Below are 18,742 nucleotides of genomic sequence, written 5' to 3'. Positions count from 1 at the left end.
GAAATACAGAACATGAATATTTACCACTTGTAGCCAGCAGATGGTTCGAGTAGGGCTGTTCTTTCTTACTTCTAGTCCTGCAAGCAGCATCTTTGGAGTGGGGCGGGAGCGGTGTATACACTACTCCCGCACCGCCCTGCCCATTGAAATCAAAGGGCAGCGCTGCCGAAGCACCTGCTAAGCACCTGCAAAGCACTTCGGCAGCAGCGCTTTTCGGGCATTTTTAACCCCTTCTGGGGGGTTACAAGCACCCCTCTAGAGGCGGCAAAGCACTGCTTAAACAGTGGTAAAGCCCCGCTGACGCCCCACCGCCCCAGTGTGAAAGTAGCCTTACTTCTGTGTTGTATCTAGCCTGGTATACCTTAACGAAGCATTACTGATTATGTTTACTGCATAAGTCAGACGCAGACAAAACTCTTTTTTCTATCCCTACTAGGCTTTTCTAGGTACTCAAAAAGTAAGCAAGCAGTGTTTTAAAAAAGTGTATTAAAAAGCACAAGCAGCTTTCCAGTAAACTACTATGAATTCAGTAAGCATTCTTTTGGCAATTATTACTGACTTACATATTTCCTGGAAAAATTTGGGCTTAAAATTGTCAGCACTCTGAGAATTCTTTAGTGTGTACATTTGTGTTAACTATACGGCAGCAAAATCATATAAATCTGGTGAAAGGAGATTTGTGTGAAACAGTTGTACCTATGATAGCCGGGAGATGTTCCAGTTTATGGTCCCTAATATCAGCTTATTACCAGATTGTTTAGACTTGAGATAACCGACTTAAAACGCTCATTCTTTTAAACCAGTGCGTATTTCATAAGTTTCTATATCACTGTCGTCCTAATTATGACTTCCTCATCACAGAAATGAAAATATGTCTACTCAGAGCCACTAAAAGAAGTTATAATGGAAGAATTGCATGAATAATAAGAGTGGCGATGGCAGTCAGCCCAGTATGTCAGAGCAGCGGTGGCGGTGCCAGAATTCGCTAATTTATGCTGAAAGAGTTACGCCGGTCAAGGAGTGACTCGCAATTCATCGCTTTTATACACTGCCTATCAGGACTTTTTACATTTATGAAGAAACGTAATCCATTTAGGTAAAATGTTCTCAAATGGTTTGTACAATTTCCGTTTACGAGCATGATTATCAGAGTTCACGATGCGAAGATCGAGGTGAAGACTATACACCTACGAAAAAAAATATAAAGTGCTATTTCATTTTACTCTTTCCCTTTAATGATTGTAATACTTAAAAGGAAATCATTATATGCACTCAATTTCAGATTACTTATAAGTATATCTACTGCCACCTGAACTCCGGCAGGCTGATAAAATCACATTTTGGGAGCCCCTCTCGTATATTATGGGTCTAAGGCTTGTTTAGTTGATTGGGATATACTGAAACAGAGAGGAATACTTACTTTATTCCTTGCTCCCCCAGCAACTAGCACTCTTCTCTATCCCAGCCCCTGAATGTGGATGGGTCCTTGACGTTCTTCCATATTATGCAGGAGCACTGCATTGTACAAGATGAGATTAGCAAGTGGACGACTGTACAACCAGCAAAGAGGAGTATAGAATGCCAATTCTGTGCTGTTGTGCACTGCTCTAAATCTAGAAAAAAAAGTTCAGATTAAGCTTTTTTATGACCAATGAAAAGCCCAATTGAAGAAGCACAAATGGGAGACAGTTGTCACCTTATAACAGAACCTTGATGGCTCACCAGGGATTTTTTTAAAAACACATTCCGCCCTTTACCCTAGGTTTAGGTAAAGTATATACATACAGTAAGGACTTGTTTACAAGGGGGATGACATGTGTGCCCTATGCAGAGCTGTGTTTTGCTGACACCTGGCTGCATGGACTCAGCCGCTGCTCCCAATATTACATGCACACAGGTGCGGGTGCATGGTCACAAACACACTAAGGGTGAGTTTGGGGACATGCACCCGCATACACCTGCTGCACCCACATGGATGTCAGTGCAGTTGGGGTGTCCCAATAGACATGAATGGGACTACCCACCCAGGGATGAATAGAATACCTGTGCATCCTTGTGTGAGCAACACCACCCTGCATGGAGAACAATTATCATTACTCTGTATTACAAAGGCCTTAATGTGCAGAGAAAAACAACATTTTAAGTCGTTTAATCACTTGCCAATGGCTACAGCGAGCGTGGTCAGTTCTGGGAGGCCTTCATATGGCAGGTTCTCGTGATCGCACTTGCGGCATGCTCTTTGACCACAGTGTCCTCCAAACACTGCTGATCACAGATTGAGGTAAAGAGCCAATCAGTGGCATTTTGTCACATGATCAGCTGTGTCCAATCACAGCTGAGCATGGATGTAAACAGAAGCCGGTTATTGGCACTCCTTTCCTCACGCTGATAGTGTGAGGAACGGAAAAGACAGCCGAAAACAGGCTTCTGTAAAAGGGACATGTCTTGATTATCAGTGCAATCCTGACAGTGCCCACCAGTGCTACCAATCTGTGCTCACCAGTGCTGCTAATCTGTGCCCATCAGTGCTGCTAATCTGTGCCCACCAGTGCTACCAAACTGTGCCCACCAGTGCTGCTAATCTGTGCCCACCAGTGCTGCCAATCTGTGCCCACCAGTGCTGCCAATCAATTCCCACCAGTGCTGCCAATCTGTGCCTCCTCATTAATGTCACCTATCAGTGCTGTCTACCAGTGCCTATTAGTGCCTCCTTCCAGTGCCCATCAGTGCCACCCCTAGTGTCCATCAGTGCTGCCCATCAGTGCCACCCATCAGTGCCACCTATCAGTGTAGCCTCATCAGTGCCTCTTTATAAGTTCCCACCAGCGCCACCTCATCAGTGCCCATCAATTCATTTTTTGAGATCATGCTATATGTGCTAATTTTCTGATAGCGCTGCACTATATGTGTACTTATCAGTGTAGCCTATCAGTGCCCATCAGTGCAGCCTCATCAGCGCACATCAGTGAAGGAAAAAATTACCTGTTTGCAAAATTTTATAACAAACTATGAAAAAGTTAGATTTTTTTTTCAAAATTGTCATTCTTTTTTTGTTTATTTTGCAAAAAATAAAAAAACCCTAGTGGTGATTAAATGACAGCAAAAAAAATCTCTATTTGTGTGAAAAAAATGATCAAAATTTTGTTTGGGTACAGCCTTGCATGACTGTGCAATTGTCATTCAAACTGCGACAGCTCTGAAAGCTAAAAATTTATATGGACAGGAAGGGGGTAAAAGTGCCCAGTAGGCAAGTAGACAGTAATGCCACACCACCAGCCCAAGACTCCTCCTACTAAATCTGCAAATGAGCAATCAGTAGGCTCTGGACTGTGGTGGCACTATACACTGTGTGGGGGGCTCTGGACTGTGGTGGCACTCTACACTATGTGGGGGGCTCTGGACTGTGGTGGCACTATGAACTGTGTGGTAGGGCTCTGAGCTGTGGTGGCACTATGAACTGTGTGGTAGGGCTCTGGACTGTGGTGCCACTATGAACTTTGTGGTGGGGCTCTGGACTGTGGTGGCACTATACACTGTGTGGTGGGGCTCTGGACTGTGGTGGCACTATACACTGTGTGGTGGGGCTCTGGACTGTGGTGGCACTATACACTGTGTGGTGGGGCTCTGGACTGTGGAGGCACTATACACTGTGTGGTGGGGCTCTGGACTGTGGTGGCACTATACACTGTGTGGGGGGCTCTGGACTGTGGTAGCGCTCTGAACTGTGTGGGAGGCTCTGTACTGTGGGAGACTCTGTACTGTGGTGGAGCTCTGAACTGTGTGGTGGGCTCTAGACTGTGGTGGTGCTCTGTACTGTATGGAGGGCTCTGAACTGTGGGTGGAGATAAACGCACAGAATGCATAAGACACTGTGTGATATATGCCCTTATCCTTATAAGGCAGTACTGTATACACATAGAGAACTGATCATGATGCTGCTGGACCTAGACGATTATAATGTGGCAATATGGTTTACAACTTGTACCTTGATTCACATAAAGTGATTGTAAAGTCTTGTTTTTTTTTTCCTATAAAAATAACAAACATGTTATACTTACCTGCTCTGTTGCAGTGGATTTGCACAGAGCAGCCCAGATCCTCCTCTTCTCAGGTCCCTATTAGGCCCTCCTGACCCCTCCCCCCTGTTCAGTGCCCCCACAGTAAGCAGCTTGCTATGGGGGCACCGAAGCCGAGTCACAACTCCCTGTGTCTATTCAGACACGGAGCCCCGCCCCGCCCCCGCCCCCTCTCTCTCCTGATTAGCTAGCTGACTTTGATTGACAGCAGCGGGAGCCAATGGCACAGCTGCTGTATCTCAGCCAATCAGGAAGGAGAATCTCGGATGGCTATGACACTTGTAGACATCGCTGGACCGAGAGGGACCTCAGGTAAGTATTAGGGTGGATGAGGGGGGCTGCTGCACACAGAAGGCTTTTTATCTTAATGCATAGAAAGCATTAAGATAAAAAAACCTTCTGCCTTTACTGTACAACCCCTTTAAGATGGATGATTAATAGACCCGCTATTGCTGACTATGGATATCCGTAATCCCCTCACCGTTTTTTTAGGACATTTCATTTGAGAAATGCATTTGTTGTACTTGCCAAGTTTGAATAAGACACAATTTGGAAAATGGCTGCCTTCTACCTGTTTGGTGTCCATGCTGCTCCAGAGGGAATGAAGTTACCTTGCTTGATGTTTATTCCAGCTGGTATTGTACCCTTTAACTCCAAATAGCAACTGGGCTGAATTGTATTAATTTTTTTCACATGTACTCATTTGAAACGCGTGGAGTTTACATGTGGATTTTTCTTTGGAATAATTACATCTATGTGAACCTAAAGATAGACATATTTTTAATGATTTTTGTACAGTCTTACTCTTAATATTAATGATGTTAAACAATAAAAATGTCTGCTATTATATTAGTGTTTTTGTTTTTCTCTATATGTCCCTCAAAAAGTCCAGGGCTACGTATGAGTAAATTGTGGGAAGTCTTTGTACTGTGGGGGGCTCCGTACTGTGGGGGGCTCCAGGGCTGGTGCAAGGATTTTTGACACCCTAGGCGAAACCTAATTTTTCCACCCCCCGCTTGGCTCCACCCCTGACTCCACCCTCTTTGCTCTGCCCATGTAACTCATGTGACCTATCTGACCATTACACTGACCTACCTGACCCCTACACTGACCTACCTTACACCTACAACGGCCTATCTACACTGACCTACCTTGCCCCTTCACTGACCTACCTGACCACTACACTGACCTTCCTGACCTTTATACTGACCTACCTGACCCCTACACTAACCTACCTGACCCTTACACTGACCGACTTACCTGACCCCTACACTGACCTACCTAATCATTACGCTGACCTACCTGATTCCTAATACAATGTCAGTGTTCTTCACTCACCAGGCCCCTAAATGCATACGACAACCCTGCCAGTGCCAGGAACAAACCCTGCCTTGATACCTCCAGGCTCTATCTGTCACCAGCCCCAAAGCGCCCACTACTCCGATCTGATTAGGCTATAGCCCACGCTGCCGCTGTACAGGACAGGCCGGGAGGGAGAGCGGCCTCTACGAATGGCGTTGACATGGCGGGGGGTGGGGGTATCACATGACTTGGTATAGGAATCACGTATGGGCAGAGACTCAGACAGGGAGAGACAGACAGGTCACTGATCACCTCACCGAAAACTTACATAGCGCGGAGACCAGCAGAAGATGGAAAGTAGGCAAACCAGTGGCCGGGCGTCCTAGGCAGCTGCCTAGTTTGCCTAGTTGTGGCACCGGCCCTGGGAGGCTCTGTACTGTGTGGGGACTTTGTACTGCATTGGATGGGGGCTCTGTACTAGCGTGGCTGGGGATAATAATTTTTGGTTATACACTGGCCTGTATTACCCACTCGTGTGCCCTGTGTGATATGCACTGCTGAGCCTTGTAGTCTGTGTCTTACACATTCTTTAATCTTGCGCCGTGTGCTTTATGCAGTTCTGAGCTATGACCACACCCAACATTTGACGTAGCATGGTGCGCTGTGCTCACCACTTTTCTTCTCTCCACTGGGGAACCGGGGGGGACAGAGTTGGTGGAGGGGGAGAGGTTGCTGAGTCCCTTGCCCAATTCTCTAAGAAAAAAAAGGATTTATCACAATATAGATGATCCTGGCAACTATAAAAATGTATCTAGCTAAACAGGATGAAAATTACAGCCACTAGTCAGGTAAAATGTTTTCCCTGCACTTAAAGCGTAACTCCACTTTTGTTGAGAAAAAAACATTCGCCTCTGGGTGATCGATGTACATTGCAAGGATCATAACAACCTTTGTTGCAGATCTGAATTAATCCCTGTGTGTTTGTCTGTGCCTCTGTTCTGAGTAGGTCTAATGGGAGTGGTTTCATAATTATCAATCAGCTGTGGCAGCTGCAGGGCACTAATGAGGAAATCTGCTGGGCCTGCATCCCTTAAGAAGTGTTCCTATTGGAAATATCTCACCAAAAATTACATTTTTGTTGCGGGGGATGCCTGAAATCTGACTTGTATCTTAGTTCAGACTTCTGGGAAAATTGGTGAGCCAATCACACAAGCAGCTAAAAATAAGTGAAGAACTGCGCTAAGTGCGTAAATAATAAAAACATAAAATACCAGCTTGTCATGTGGAAAAGATTTATAGATGATGACCTATTTATATGGGACGGTGATGCAGAATCTATTGCTTCTTACTTGTCTGTTCGTAATAACAACAACAGGGGTATTGTGCTCAGTTATGAAGCTAGCTCGACTCAGATCCATTTTTTGGATCTGGTTATTAATATTGCCAACGGAAGGATCACCACTTCTACCTTCTTTAAACCAACTGACAGGAACAGCTTCATTCCTCTTGATTCCTGTCACCATCGTTCCTGGTTAACAGCTGTCCCCAAAGGACAATTTCTGCGATTGAGGCGGAATTGTTCAAATTTAGAACAATTCCACAGGGAAGCATCTACCCTAAAATCTAGATTTTTAAGCAAGGGCTACGATTCAATGACTCTTGATTCCTTAATCTAAGAGGTGGGTAATAGGGACCGTAGGGACCTATTAGTGGATAAACCTCCCCGAACTGAAGATAGAGAGGATTTTGGACTTGCTTTCATTACTACCTATTCAAGCCAACATTGGGCCATAAAAAGGATCATAAAAAAACATTGGCCAGTTATTAAAAATGACCGGATCCTTAGGCCCTTACTGTCGGACAAACCTCGGGTTTTGTTTAGGGGAGCCACTAGTTTTAGGCACATGCTGGCACCCAATGTCCCAGATCCACCTGTGCGTTTGAGCTTTTTTGGTGATGTTAAGGGATTTTCCCCATGTAGAAGATGCATAGTGTGTAGGGTCAACACACTAAAAGACAGGAGATTGACTGAATTTACTTCAGTTAATACTGGTCTAACAGATCCTATTAAATCACTTATCACATGTACCACCAAATGTGTTGTATACCTTCTGAGGTGCCCTTGTGGGTTGGAGTATGTGGGACACACTGTTAGAAAGTTGCACGTGAGGCTGGGTGAACATATCACTAACATTAAGCAAGGCTTTGATAAGCACAGTGTTTCCAGACACTATGATCTCGTGCACAACCGAGACCCAACGGGCACTACCTTTATTGGTATAGAGAAATACGTCCCCCATTGGCGTGGCAGCAATGGCAACAATTTCTAGATCCGAGACCAACTGGATCTATAAATTGGGTTCTCATGCCCCCAATGGCTTGAATATAGAATGGGACATCAACTGTTTTATTAATAACAGTCCCATTTGAGGTATTTTGTCCTTCTTTAACCATGAGATTGCTTCTTGTTGTTGTTCTTTCTTACTATTGTTCTCTCTTTATATATTTTTTTATTTTTATTTTTAGTGTCTAGGGATATATTCATTGGGATCCCCACCTATGATTATATGTTTATGATAAGCATTTAATTGGAGATATCCTTATGAGGATTTTATTGGAAAAGCCACTTGTTGTTGGGAAGGATGGTACTTGTTATGATACTCATCCGTATTAATATTTGGGCTGCATTAATTTTAATTTTAATTTTTTAATTTTTCAACTTTTGATTTTGCTCCACCTACTTACATTTTTAATATTAATTTTTTTAGTATATTAAACGGCATGTATTGGGGGGACATGTTATTGTTTACAAAACTGACAGTATTTTTTTTGCTGCCAAATATTTATATTCTAGAATCCTTCTTATTTAATTTTTATCTGCTTAGGGATTTTGTAAATGTCCACTAGATGGCATTGTTTTGGATAGGTTGTTTTTATTCCATATATGTTCAGCAATTGTTCCAGCTGTTTATCACTGTTGCACTGAGTGTTTCCTATTGATTAGGAACCTCAGACAAACCAATCACGATATCCAGCTTGGTTTCAGCTAGCCAATGACGCTGTTTTCTGCAGCGCTGTTGGGCTATATAATGCGCATGCGCGTGCGCGATCATGTACCCCTTATGACGTCAGTTGTGACGAAATGGCCGTAGGGTCACAACGCCGAAATGCATCGCGCATGCGCGAACTTATTTTAAACAGCTAAGGAGCTTTTTTTACTGTCACTTCTGCTGTAAGTGCTTTACATTTATTGTTTTGCTATAGTTCAATAAACCGAAGCCTGTTTTAGTCAATCTACACTATTGGAGTCCCCTTTGTGTTTTTCTCTTGGGATTTGTGGCTTATTTGTGCCTGGCCCATCCGGGAAGAAGCACTGAAGGAATCCCTGGGAGCACTTCTTCCATAGTGGAGTCCCCGTTGCTGTGGACCATCTGTTTGGCGAGGAGAGCGGGAGAACTGTCTAGGGGACTTATCATCTTTGGATATTTTCCACTACTAAGCCTGTATTGACCCCCCTGAGTAAGGGCGGTCGCAGGCTTTCTGGTAAGCCTCTAATTTTACCATCTGGTGGTGGGCTGCACTAAAGGTGGACCATGCAATCCCGAACCCTGCAATAGCCTTTTCTGGATTTCTTTGGATTCATTTTTCATTTGTGACACTTATGAGCTTTAGCTTATTTTGCACTTATGAACTTTATTTTTTAGATTTTTCATTTTGCACTTGCGTTTTTTTTTGTATACACCCTTTCAGGGTATGGACTCACATTAATAATGATTATCATTTTCACCATTTTTATCTTATGACGAAATGAGTTTAGGTAAATAATTCACATGTGTTTATAATATATATGTGTATTGTATCACTAGTTCAACGCTATATTATTCGTTTTGATATACTTTTCTTCACTGATGATATCTCACCCATTGGAGATCTAGCAATACCATGAATTGTGTATAACATATTTTGTGGTTAATATTTTTTCATAATTTTTTATTATTACACCACTATTTATCATTTGTGTCCAGCGCTACACTGATTATTATCCAATCACACAAGCAGGAAATGATGTTTCTGGGGAGTGGTCAGTACACATTCTATGTACAGAACACCTCCAGGTTGCCATATTACATTGAATTCATAGAAAATTACAGCGGCTGCAGATTGAAAAGGAAAGGTAATTTTTAATAACATTCAATTACAATATGACTTGTATCGCAATTGTACACCCTTTATTATTTTTTCTTTTTTTGCTATTATTTTTCCCCACGAAAGTGGAGTTACCCTTTAAATACATGTTTGACTGGTATGTACCTCTGAAATCAGTAAAATAACTAATAAAACAAATATAAAATGAATAAGCAGCCGTGTAAAAAATATATTATATAGCGTACACTTTCAAAAAATTCAAGAAAAAATAATAAACCTATTTTCCCTTTAAGAATTCATAAACATGAAAAATAAGACGTTGTTAAAAAAAAAAATGCGCTTAGGCCTTGAAGATCAGGTGAATTTGTTGATGCTGCCCGGTAGTGACATTTTACAGATAGATCCTTTACCCAACAAAGAAATTATTTGCAGAAGTGAAAATGATTCTTGTTAAACTAATGCTATGCAAGTAGATCTTCAAAAGAGGTTCATATATTTTGCAAGAACACTTCGTAAAGATTAATCAACTTCAAAAGCTTTATATATTTTCTTCAAACAGGAAAGGACGAGGACCCTTATTAATTCTCTAATAGAGCATAACATGGATGAGATACAAGTGAGCTCCTTTAGAAGCCACAAAATGGGGACTGAAGAGGAGCAGACATTACATTCTTTAATGGGTCCCCATGTATTAAAGAGTACTAACATGCACTGCATTAGATTAGATGTTAGGATGCATTTTAAGTAGTATGGGAATGCGTGTTGTTTCAATGAAGATAAAAAAAAGTTTTTGATGAGATATATAAAATATTTTGCAGTTGGATTATTTTAATTTAATAAAAGTAGATACCGACCCAACATGCCAGTCATATAGCATCTAGTATCCCTGAACATATAGCCCTCTTATTAGTCTGTACTCAATTCAGCTTTAGCTAAAGACATATGTTTCAGACCACTGCTAATTTATTTATTTTTTTAAATTAAGATGGCCCCGTGATCTGTTCCAGGCATGTTCCTTTAGGTTCTGGAAGGGGATAACTGCCCCTTTAAGGAGCCCACAAAACCCATTACCCGTGCTGGGATCCACTTGCTTCACGAAGAGAAATTTTAAATTGCAAGCTCCTTTGAAAGAGGACCTGAAATACAAATGGTTAGTAGAAGGTATAGAAGATAACACCTCTCAAAGTGTCAAATGTCCTCTGAGCAGTCCCAAATGCTTACCCACAAGCACATCCGCTCAATCCACCATGTATCGGAAGAATGATGGGCTGCACACCTATAACTTCCTCTTCAAAACAACTTTGTTGAAATCGAACAAGCTGCCAAACATCTAACCACTAAACAGCTAACGCATTTCAACCCATACTGGCCTAATCGTCTCTTTGATTATTATTATAATAAAATAACAAACATCTTACCTTCTCTGTGCAAAGTTTTTACACAGAGTAACCCACATTCTCCTCTACTGGGATCCCCTGCCAGCACTCCTCGCTCCTCCTCTGCAGTAAGGGGCTTCATAGATGTCAGAAACCATGAACCAGACCGAGACGGAAGTACAGTATAATCACACTTGTTTATTAATAAAACTAAAAAGGTAAATAGAGTAAGCGTAGTCAAAGCATAGCCAGAGTCCAGTAACCGGATCGGGTAGTCAGCCAAACCAGAGTTCTGTAACCAGATCGGGTACTCAGCCAGGCCAGAAGTCAGGGATCCAAGTAGAGGAACAGCAAGCAGGATAAGGAGCCAGAAGGGATGTCAGCAAAGCAAGTCTTTAAACAGGAACGCAGGAGATGGTTTCTTGTGATGTCTTGTGATGACCAAGGCGAAGGCAGGAATAAAGTGAGCTGAAAATCTTTAAGTAGGCAGGACTGATGAGCAGATCCACAACAGCTGGTTAACTGTGGAGAGAGATGAGAGCTGGCAATTAGCCGACAGCTGAGCGGCCAGCTCAGAGAAGGAAGGGCTGACAGTAGAAAGCCACCTTCTATGGGGAAACTTGTGTGGGCCCGCTCCTGAACAGCCCTCTCTGTGTCTATTGACATAGACAGCATGGATCAACCCCTCATCACAGAATTTGATTAACAGCAGGGGGAGCCAATGGCTTTAGAAACACTTTAAGCCCATATGGGTGAAATGTGTTAAAGTAGAGCGTTTTCAAGGTGGGATGTGTGTCAGTTTGTTGGAACACACAAACGTTGCTTTTACCTCAGTGATGTCAATGGTGTTAGGCCTGTTATTCTTCTGATACGTGCAGAGATACAAATGTTATGCTATATTAAAAGTCTTGCTGAAATGGATCAATGAACAGAAGGGGAAGGACTGAAATCCTTACGATTCCTGAGGAAAATGCTGCTTCAAGCTCACTTACGTGCTTTCCACATTAACAAAAGCCAAGGTATTTGAGCATTTAAGCTCTGCTGAACTGGAGAATCAAAATATTAATGTGTTGATTATCATGCCCCTCATTTCCCTTCGGCAGGGAACCAATAGCCAGAGACCCAGGCTTTTGGTTAAATAACTGGCATAGAAAAGTGCTCAGAAGAGAAGAATGTCCAGCACTAGCAGCCAATCAATTTCCGTGCAGTGCTCATGTATATAACAAGAAACTTGCTGATAGGGGGAGAGAGACGAGGAACATCACAGGCTGGGGGCAGGCACGAGACCACCTATAATACTAATTATAGGTAGAAAAAAGTCAGGTATTCTGGCTGAACACAGTAATATATATTTCAAATGTGTATTTAGTTGCGTACTGGCTGAACATGGTATAGAACAAATTATTTAGTAGGTAATTTATACATATATAGTCATGGCCAAAATTGTTGGCAACCCAGAAATTTTTCTAGAAAATCAAGTATTTTTCACAGAAAAGTATTGCAGTAACACATGTTTTGCTATACACATGTTTATTCCCTGTGTGTGTATTAAAACAAAAAAAAAGGGAGGAAAAAAAGCAAATAGGACATAATGTCACACAAAATTCCAAAAATGGGCTGATCAAAATTCTTGGCACCCTTTCAAAATTGTGGATAAATAAGATTGTTTCAAGCATGTGATGCTCCTTTAAACTCACCTGGGGCAAGTAAAAAGATATAAGATAAAAAGGAGAGAAGTTTACTTAGTTTTTGCATTGTATGTCTGTGTATGCCACACTAAGCATGGACAACAGAAAGAGGAGAATAGAACTGTGCAAAAATATCAACAATCTCAAGGTTACAAGTCCATCTCCAGAGATCTAGATTTGCCTTTGTCCACAGTGCACAACATTATCAAGAAGTTTGCAACCCATGGCACTGTAGCTGATCTCTCTGGGCGTGGACAGAAGAGAAAAATTGATGAAAGGTTGCAACGCAGGATAGTCCGGATGGTGGATAAGCAGCCCCAAACAAGTTCCAAAGAAATTCAAGCTGTCCTGCAGGCTCAGGAAGCATCAGTGTCAGCGTGAACTACCCATCTACATTTAAATGAAATGAAACGCTATGGCAGGAGACCCAGGAGGACCCCACTGCTGACACAGATACATAAAAAAGCAAGACTACAGTTTGCCAAAATGTACTTGAGTAAGCTAAAATCTTTCTGGGAAAAAGTCTTGTGGACATATGAGACCAAGATTGAGCTTTTTGGTAAAGCACATCATTCTACTGTTTACTGAAAATGGAATGAGGCCTACAAAGAAAAGAACTCAGTACCTACAGTGAAATATGGTGGAGGTTCAATGATGTTTTGGGGTTGTTTTGCTGCCTCTGGCACTGGGTGCCTTGAATGTGTGCAAGGCATCATGAAATCTGAGGATTACCAAAGGATTTTGGGTCGCACTGTAGAGCCCAGTGCCAGAAAGCTGGGTTTGCGCCTGAGATCTTGAGTCTTCCAGCAGGACAATGACCCCAAACATACGTCAAAAAGCACCCAGAAATGGATGGCAACAAAGCGATGGAGAGTTCTAAAGTGGCCAGCAATGAGTCCAGCTCTAAATCCCATTGAACACCTGTGGAGAGATCTTAAAATTGCCGTTGGGAAAAGGCACCCTTCCAATAAGAGAGACCTGGAGCAGTTTGCAAAGGAAGAGTGGTCCAAAATTCCGGGTGAGAGGTGTAAGAAGCTTATTGATGGTTATAGGAAGCGACTGATTTCGGCTATTGTTTCCAAAGGGTGTGCAACCAAATATTAAGTTAAGGGTGCCAAGAATTTTGACCAGACCATTTTTGGAGTTTTGTGTGACATTATGTCCAATTTGCTTTTTTCCCTCCCTTTTTTTGTTTTGTTCCAATACACACAAAGGGAATAAACATTTGTATATCAAAACATGTATTACTGCAATAACACAGAGAGGGATATTTATACAGGGCCGGGACAAGGGGTGGGCAGAAGGGACAGCTGTTCTGGGTGCAGCATGTATTGTAGGGTAGTTTCTTCTACTATAAGGCTGACAGTAATATAAACTCATCACTACCTCTGTCAGTCCAGTGCTGGAAGTGGCAAGGAGAGGAGGAGAGAGCTGGGAGGAGGTGTGGGCTGTGCATTCTCTCCCCATCCTTCTCATAAGCTTGCACATAATGAAAGGGGGAGCACAGTTTGGCATCTTTGTACAGTATATATATACATATATATATATTTTTACTATTTATTTATTTCAGGTACTTATATAGCGCCATCAATTTACGCAGCGCTTTACATATACATTGTACATTCACATCAGTCCCTACCCTCAAGGAGCTTACAATCTAAGGTCCCTAACTCACATTCATTCATACATACTAGGGACAATTTAGACATGATCCAATTAACCTACCAGCATGTCTTTGGAGTGTGGGAGGAAACCGGAGTACCCGGAGGAAGCCCACGCAGGCACAAGGAGAACATGCAAACTCCAGGCAGGTAGTGTCTTGGTTGGGATTCGAACCAGCGACCCTTCTTACTGCTAGGCGAGAGTGCTACCCACTACACCACTGTGAGTACACTCGTCACATTTTTGTAAATATTTTATTATATCTTTTCATCTGACAACACTGAAGAAATGACACTTTGCTACAACATAAAGTAGCGAGTGTAGAGCCTGTATAATGCCCTGAACGTGGTGACGTAAAACACGTACATCGGGACTATAAACGGGGCAGTAGCCAATAGCTTTCGTTTCTTAATTTATTCTGAGCATGCGTGGCACTTTGTGTGTCAGAGTTGTGTACACACGATCGGAATTTTGTTGTTGGAAAATTTTATAGCAAGCTCTCAAACTTTGTGTGTGAGAAACTCCTATGGAAAATGTGTGATGGAGCCCACACACGGTCCGAATTTCCGACAAGAAGGTCCTATCACATATTTTCCATCAGAAAATCCTATCGTGTGTACAGGGCATAACAGTGTAAATTTGCTGTCCCCTAAAAATAACTCAACACATTAATGTCTAAACCGCTGGCAACAAAAGTGAGTACACCCCTAAGTGAAAATGTCCAAATTGGGCCTAAAGTGTCAATATTTTGTGTGGCCACCATTATTTTTCAGCACTGCCTTAACCCTCTTGGGCACGGAGTTCACAAGAGCTTCACAGGTTGACACCGGAGTCCTCTTCAACTCCTCCATGACTACATCACGGAGCTGGTGCATGTTAGAGATCTTGCGCTCCTCCACCTTCCATTTGAGTATGCCTCACAGATGCTCAATAGGATTTAGGTCTGGAGACATGCTTGTCCAGTCCATCACCTTTACCCTCAGCTTCTTTAGCAAGGCAGTGGTCATCTTGTTGGTGTGTTGTTGACGACAACCATGCAGACCAATTTGATGCAGTGTGCGGCGTATGGTCTGAGCCCTGACAGGCTGACCCCCCACCCCTTCAACCTCTGCAGCAATGCTGGCAGCACTCATATGTCTATTTCCCAAAGACAACCTCTGGATATGACGCTGAGCACATGCACTCAACTTCTTTGGTCGACCATGGCGAGGCCTGTTTTGAGTGGAACCTGTCCTGTTAAACCGCTGTTTGGTCTTGGCCACCGTGCTGCAGCTCAGTTTCAGGATCTTGGCAATCTTTTTATAGCCTAGGCCATCTTTATGTAGAGCAACAATTCTTTTTTTTTATATCCTCAGAGAGTTCTTTGCCATGAGGTGCCATGTTGAACTTCCAGTGACCAGTATGAGAGAGTGAGAGCGATAACACCAAATTGAACACACCTGCTCCCCATTCACACCTGAGACCTTGTAACACTAACGAGTCACATGACACCGGGGAGGGAAAATGGCTAATTGGGTCCAATTTGGACATTTTCCCTTAGGGGTGTTACCACTTTTGTTGCCAGCGGTTTAGACATTAATGGCTGTGTGTTGAGTTATTTTGAGGGGACAGCGAATTTACACTGTTATACACGCTGTACACTCACTACTTTACATTGTAGCAAGTGTTCATTTCTTCAGTGTTGTCACATGAAAAGATAGAATAAAATATTTACAAAAATGTGAGGGGTGCTCTCATGTTTGTGAGATACTATATATATATATATATATATATATATATATATATATATATATATACTGTATATTGTATATATATATATATATATATATATATATATATATACTGTATATTGTGTATATATATATATATATACATGTACAGTGGGGATGGAAAGTATTCAGGACCCCTTAAATTTTTCACTCTTTGTTATATTGCAGCCATTTGCTAAAATCATTTAAGTTCATTTTTTTTCCTCATTAATGTACACACAGCACCCCATATTGACAGAAAAACACAGAATTGTTGACATTTTTGCAGATTTATTAAAAAAGAAAAACTGAAATATCACATGGTCCTAAGTATTCAGACCCTTTGCTCAGTATTTAGTAGAAGCCCCTTTTGTACTAATACAGCCATGAGTCTTTTTGGGAAAGATGCAACAAGTTTTTCACACCTGGATTTGGGGATCCTCTGCCATTCCTCCTTGCAGATCCTCTCCAGTTCTGTCAGGTTGGATGGTAAACGTTGGTGGACAGCCATTTTTAGGTCTCTCCAGAGATGCTCAATTGGGTTTAAGTCAGGGCTCTGGCTGGGCCATTCAAGAACAGTCACAGAGTTGTTGTGAAGCCACTCCTTCATTATTTTAGCTGTGTACTTAGGGTCATTGTCTTGTTGGAAGGTAAACCTTCGGCCCAGTCTGAGGTCCTGAGCACTCTGGAGAAGGGTTTCGTCCAGGATATCCCTGTACTTGGTTGCATTCATCTTTCCCTCACTTGCAACCAGTCGTCCTGTCCCTGCAGCTGAAAAACACCCCCACAGCATGATGCTGCCACCACCATGCTTCACTGTTGGGACTGTATTGGACAGATGATGAGCAGTGCCTGGTTTTCTTCACACATACCGCTTAGAATTAAGGCCAAAAAGTTCTATCTTGGTCTTATCAGACCAGGGAATCTTATTTCTCACCATCTTGGAGTCCTTCAGGTGTTTTTTAGCAAACTCCATGCGGGCTTTCATGTGTCTTGCACTGAGGAGATGCTTCCATCGGGCCACTCTGCCATAAAGCCCCGACTGGTGGAGGGCTGCAGTGATGGTTGACTCTCTACAACTTTCTCCCATCTCCCGACTGCATCTCCGGAGCTCAGCCACAGTGATCTTTGGGTTCTTCTTTACCACTCTTACCAAGGCTCTTCTCCCCCGATAGCTCAGTTTGGCCAGACGGTCAGCTCTAGGAAGGGTTCAGGTCGTCCCAAACGTCTTCCATTTAAGGATTATGGAGGCCACTGTGCTCTTAGGAACCTTAAGTGCAGCAGAAATTTTTTTGTAACCTTGGCCAATTCTGTGCCTTGCCACAATTCTGTCTCTGAGCTCTTCCGGCAGTTCCTTTGACCTCATGATTCTCATTTGCTCTGACATGCACTGTGAGCTGTAAGGTCTTATATAGACAGGTGTGTGGCTTTCCTAATCAAGTCCAATCAGTATAATCAAACACAGCTGGACTCAAATGAAGGTGTAAAACCATCTCAAGGATGATCAGATGAAATGGACAGCACCTGAGTTAAATATATGAGTGTGGATACAAATAATGTAGCGCTTATATAGAAAACATGAATTAACACAAAAGTCAGACACGAGGGTACTAAACCCCAATGATCATGGATGAAAAATAAAAAACAAAAAATAATAAAAACTGTGACTAGTGATGACTAACTAGAAACGTTCCAGTGAAAAGTGACTCAAAATAGGTCAAATTTGCATATAAAAGAGTCCAAAAACTTCATAAGGAAATCACAACGGTGAGTAGGGTGTATATTTGAAGTGAGACGTACCACCACCAAACACTAGGAGGCTTACCGGAGCATTTGAACCTACAGGAGCGTATGCTCTGTGGGTCAAACGGGCTTGTGTTGTATAAACAACCTTAAAGGCTGGACACTAGACTCGTGTCTGACTTTTGTGTTTATTCACATTTTCTATATAAGCACTACACTATTTGTATCCATCTGTATTGCATTTATCTACTTTTCTGTGTTAGCTGCTATTGTGTTTAGGTAGCGCAGAATTTCTTGTTACACCTAATATATGAGTGTCACAGCAAAGGGTCTGAATACTTATGCCCCGTACACACGGTCAGACATTGATCAGACATTCTGACAACAAAATCCTAGGATTTTTTCCGACGGATGTTGGCTCAAACTTGTCTTGCATACACAAAGTTGTCGGAAAATCCGATCATTCTGAACGCGGTGACGTAAAACACGTACGACGGGACTATAAACGGGGCAGTAGCCAATAGCTTTCATCTCTTTATTTATTCTTAGCATGCGTGGCACTTTGTGCGTCGGGTTTGTGTACACACGATAGGAAATTCCGAAAACGGATTTTGTTGTCGTAAAATTTTATAGCCTGCTCTCAAATTTTGTGTGTCGGAAAATCCGATGGAAAATGTGTGATGGAGCCTACACACGGTCGGAATTTCCAACAACAAGGTCCTATCACACATTTTCCTTTGGAAAATTCGACCATGTGTACGGGGCAATAGGACTATGTGATATTTCAGTTTTTCTTTTTTAATAAATCTGCAAAAATGTCAACAACTCTGTGTTTTTCTGTCAATTTGGGGTGCTGTGTGTACATTAATGAGGAAAAAAATGAACTTAAATGATTTTAGCAAATGGTTGCAATATAACAAAGAATGAAACATTTAAGGGGGTCTGAATACTACTTTCCGTCCCCACTGTATATATACATATATATATATATATATATATCT

This window comes from Aquarana catesbeiana, linkage group LG08, assembly GCF_042186555.1.
Source record: "Aquarana catesbeiana isolate 2022-GZ linkage group LG08, ASM4218655v1, whole genome shotgun sequence".
Classification (NCBI taxonomy): domain Eukaryota; kingdom Metazoa; phylum Chordata; class Amphibia; order Anura; family Ranidae; genus Aquarana; species Aquarana catesbeiana.
Note: the sequence above shows the minus strand (reverse complement) of the source record.